The 5,408-nt window shown below is 23.8% G+C and overlaps 1 pseudogene; it reads left to right on the top strand.

Moving 5' to 3' along the window:
- Positions 1-1,170: 1,170 nt before the first annotated feature.
- On the top strand, positions 1,171-3,309 carry LOC149054988 (cyclin-dependent kinase-like 2; annotated as a pseudogene).
- The last annotated feature ends 2,099 nt before the right edge of the window (positions 3,310-5,408 follow it).

Below are 5,408 nucleotides of genomic sequence, written 5' to 3'. Positions count from 1 at the left end.
TTATCTGATCTATGGTAAGATCTTACACTTGATGAAGGATCATAGATTTTTCGCCATTCTTCTTTTGATAATGTGATATTAAATGTTAGTATGCTTTCATCTTCCTCTGTAGTTTCGCAATATTTGTTGCTATCAATGTCATCGTATTGTTCAAAATTAAAATTAACTGATAGTTCTGGTTCAATAATATTATGTGGTATTTTAAACCCTAATTCATTTAAAATATCATATCTATCTAATTTAACAATAGCATAATCAAGTTTTTTTTGAATATCTATCCAACAGGGATGACTTGGAGGTGCTATTTCTTTTGTTTTCTCATAAATAATAGAGTTTTTGTTTTCTATTAAGATTTTTAAAAGACGGCATACATCTATCTTAGACTTTCTAGGCATTTTAACCTAAAATAAAATATAATATGGAAATTACCTTTAAATGTAATATACTAATATGGCATGTACCTAATATGACGTGTATTTAATATTTAATTTTAAGACAAATTAATTATTTTATAGCATGTTTATTTTTTTAATTTATGTGTAAATAAAAAAAACTGAAAATTAACAGCAGTTCGACTAAGCTCGGAGCTATAAAATATTTGAAAAATATAATATAAAATCTAGTATATAAAATTTAAAATGTTTCAATGAATATTCCCAATCGTCTTACGAAAATAACTATAAATAGATAATGTATAATACATACCTATTTTACTTCAAAAGTATTTTATATTTTCTACTAGAAAATTCAGGAGTTTATCATTTATCAACTTAAAGAACTTACGTAGTTTGAATCAAAATTAAGATCTTATCTTTATTTATTATTATTATCTATGTATAGTATACATAGTATACATTGTATACTGAAGAAAAATATTTAAACAAATCTACATAAAAATAAATAATCTATATTCAATAAAAAAATCTGTATTTATTAAAACATGTAAATATAATAAAAAAAGTATTTGTTAAAATCAATTCTGTTTTATTTTTTTAAATTGAAAAACTTTTTATTTAAATATAGATTTTATATCATATATAGTTTTTTTATTGAGATATTCTTATTTCCACAGATTTATTTTATAATTTATTCAATCAAGGTTAATTAATTATTATATTAAATAAATATGTTTTTTTATCAATTATAGATTTAATCATAATTTATATTTCTATGCAAAAAAGACAAGTAGGATAAAAACTATTGAAATAATATAAATCTAAAAAACAAAACAAATCCAAATAGAAATAAAGATATAATTTTAATAAAAAAATCTATACTAAATAAAAATCTGTTTAATAAAAAAATCTTATTTAATAAAACAATGTACCTACCCAAATAGAAATTTTATATTTGATAAAAAATCTTTAATTAATAAAAAAATTCTATCAAGATGTGTATGATTTTTTAAAATTAATCTAGAATTTCTTATTGAATATACTTTTTGAACAAAACTTATTTTTCTTATTTATATTTTAGATTCTGAACGGAGTGATGAATGTATTGATTGTATTGATTCTACAATGATGTGTGTTTTTTTTTGTGTGTGTACAGCATAACTAGTCGAAATAATGCTTCAATTTCTAACTTCGGAGGTGCTTTCCGATATCAAAGAGAATATCCTTGGTGCATTATAAAGGTCCAAAGTAAACATTTTCCAACAGTTTTCCAAAAAATCGAGAAAAACAAAAAAGTGACAAAAAAATGGGAATTTTTACGCAAAACCATTTTTCGACCAAATTGATTTTAGATTCTAAGTGGAACGATGAATATATTGATTTTATCATGATATTGTGTGTTTTATATTCTGAACGAAGTGATGAATGTATTGATTTAACAATGATGTGTTTTTTTTTTTGTTTTTTTGTGTCTGTGTACAGCATAACTAGTCGAAATAATCCTACGATTTCAAACTTTGGGGGTGGTTTCCGATGTAAAATTGAAGATCCTTGGTGCATTATAGAGGTTAAAAGTAAACATTTTCCAATAGTTTTCAAAAAAATCGAGAAAAACAAAAAAAAAAATGACAGAAAAACGGGAATATTTACGCAAAACCAGTTTTCGACCAAATCGATTTTTTTATATGGTTGTAATTCAAAAACTTAATACTGTAAATACTTGAAATTTTCACCAAATGTTTATGTTAGTGTTATCTATATAAAGTTAAATTTTCAAAAAATTTTGACTTTTTTTGAGTTATATATAGACAACTGAAATTTTCAATTTTTTTGAGAATTTTTTTTGAAGTGCCGTTAAAAAATTGTTGGACGACCAAACACACTTGAAAATTTAATACAAGGCTCTTAAAATATTGTTACAATAGCAGTTGAAAAATAATAAAAATACATAAGCACGATTTTTTTCATAAGCATTTAAATTTCAAATTTTGACAAAATACGTAAAAATTACGGCTATGTTCAAATTATCTTAGATAGAAATTCATAAAAGTTTTTCTTTTTAATTCTAAGTTTTGAAAATGTAATACAAGGCGCCTAACATATTTTTACAATAGCAGTTGAAAAACAAAAGAAATACATAGTCTCAATTTTTTTTATAAGCATTCAAAGTTTGAATTTTGACAACATATTATGTTCATATTATAATCACGAAAATTCGTAAATTATTTTATGCTAGATATTCATAAAAAATGTTCCTTTTATATCTAAGATTTGAAAATTTAATACAAGGCTCATAATATATTTTTACAATATCAGTTGAAAAATAAAAGAAATATTGTGATGTAGTGCAAAGATCGGCTAACGAACGAAATTATTGCGATAAAAAAAAATAACAGATTCCTATTTCTCTATGCCTGAAGTATTACGTGAATTTATGATACTTAAAATACTTAATAAACACATAAATGTGATACGACTTTTAAATATTTTTCGTGTAAAAAGTTATTTGTATATTGTTTTTCCATACATGGATTATAATATGTGTCAGTACATTAATATATATCATCCAAATGGCTTGAGATATGATTTAACAAAAGAATTTATGAAACAAGTGAGAATTTTAGTTGTTAAAAATATAGTAAAATTAAAATTAAGTTTTTAGATAATCAATGGTATTGATTACATGCACAGAAATAATGTTGTGCACAGAGATGTCAAAACAGAAAATATACTGACAAAAAATGGTCTAGTAAAAATTTGTGATTTGGGTGTTTCAAAAAAGTTATGTGTCCTGTCATTTAGGGCAGAACCAATCATGACACCAGAAATGGGCACCATATGGTATCAAACACCAGAAATGTTACTTGGAACACAAAAATATGGTCCTGAAATTGATATTAAAAGAAATATATAGACACAATTTTTTTTTATAAGCATTTGAATTCAAATTTTGACTAAATACGTAAAAATCACAAAAATTCGCAAATTGTTTTAAGCTAGAAATTCATAAAAGTTTTTCTTTTTAGATCTAAGATTTGAAAATTTAATACAAGGTTTCTAAAATATTTTTGCAATAGCAGTTGAAAAATAAAAGAAGTACAGTCAGAATTTTTTTTCAGGCATTCAAATTTTAATTTTGACAATATACGTAAAAATCACGAAAATTCTCAAATTATTTTAAGCTAGAAAATTCATAAAAAATGTTGTTTTTTATTTTTAAGATTTGAAAATTTTTAATAATCTATAATATATCTTAGACAGATAAACCGTTTCCGCTCAGAATCGTTTTTCGTATACAATGATATAATATCATTGGATTCAAATTTAATTCCATCCATTACAGTAATCTATTGTACAGCAGCGACATCCACGACTTACCCGTTTTTTTTATATTAAATCAATATTTTTTTTATCAAATATAAATTTTTTCTTCTGTATAAATAATAATAATAATAAATAAATATATTTAAAAATATTGAACACCAAATAAGTTATTCCATATATCAGAACATCGTGACATCCTGTATTTATTGTAGTCAAAATGTTTTAAAGTATTGTAATTCACTTACCAAAGTTGATTATGAAGTCAATTGAGTTAATGAATTGAACAATTCAAAAATTTAAACACTACACAGCACAAAGAGTACGACATATTAAAAACTCATAATGCCAATTACCTACTGTATAAAACTATTCATACGAACTGTTCGCAACGAAGGCAATTATTACGGTAATGAAAAAAATCTGAAATTTGTCTAAAATATCCTTAAATATACCTTTATTATTTTGTCCATGTTTAATGTTTATCATTTTATTTGGTATATACATATTGATATACAACAATCGTATTCGATTGGCTATACGATATTGTCACGAGTTCCAACGAATACAATAGTCCTGCCGAACTGGTCAAAAATACGAACCTTTGATCAGTACCTTTCTATATATTGTATACGGTACATTGTGTATGGTAATTACAATTACGTATTATCGGTTTTCTTTGACAGGTTCAGATAAGAACTAGTTTGCTAGTCTGATGTGCAGTGACAGTCCTACCTATGTATAGTCTATTGATAACCTTATTTTATTTTTAAATTCTTTAAGAGGCTGCTACACTACCGGCATTGTACCTATCTGAAGAAAAATTATTAATGTATTTAATTTAATTACCTTTACATTGTAAATAATTAAGTTTCTCTTATAAATAATCTAATTTTGACGATTTTTAGTAAAATTTAAATTTCAAATTCTCATATATTATAAAATTTCGTCAATATTTGAACTTCAAACACAAATAAATTTCACGTATTTATTTTAATAATTTTTGAATGACTTTACCTAAGACAAACTTATGCAGATTCTTACAGAATCTCCAGAATCTGAATGAAAATTTAACAAAGCAAAAAAAAAAACGTATCAATAAAATAAATTACCTATTTCGAATTCCTTTAAATATCTTAATAGCTTAAAAATGAGCTTTACATAATTTTCTTTTCAAAATAATATTTCTGTATTTTTTTAGCTATTTATAGGTATTTGAAATATTCAAATTTTTTAAAATTTTTTTTGTTATAAAATATATTGATATATATTGTATTGCTGAGTTAAAATACTTGAAAATGTAATAGGTACAAAGGTTTTCATAATTTGGTCGCTTACAGCCATAAAAAAATTATTAAAATACATAATATGCGCAATTTGATTAATTATTGTTTGAAGTTAAAATATTTCCAAATTCTTCAAATGAACATTCGAAATAAGAATATTAATAGAACTTCGAAATTACTGTATTAATAAAAGTGACTTAATTATTAACACTGTGTTATGAGCCCCGCTTATTATTCTTATTATTATTATATAATTTAGCATTATAATATTATATCATATGAACAATTTGTAATGTGGGGAAAGAACGCTGACTTGACATTAGAGATACGTACAATGGAATACCGTCCCGTACGGGCGAGTCAGTCTATGTATGTCTGCGTCAGTTAAACATAGTGTGTAGTAATT

The sequence above is a fragment of the Diuraphis noxia genome, unplaced genomic scaffold (assembly GCF_037042655.1).
Source record: "Diuraphis noxia isolate RWA-SAM2 unplaced genomic scaffold, SU_Dnox_SAM2 contig0005, whole genome shotgun sequence".
Taxonomy (NCBI): Eukaryota; Metazoa; Arthropoda; class Insecta; order Hemiptera; family Aphididae; genus Diuraphis; species Diuraphis noxia.
The sequence above is the reverse complement of the archived record's forward strand: the minus strand, read 5'-3'. Positions and strand labels throughout refer to the sequence as shown.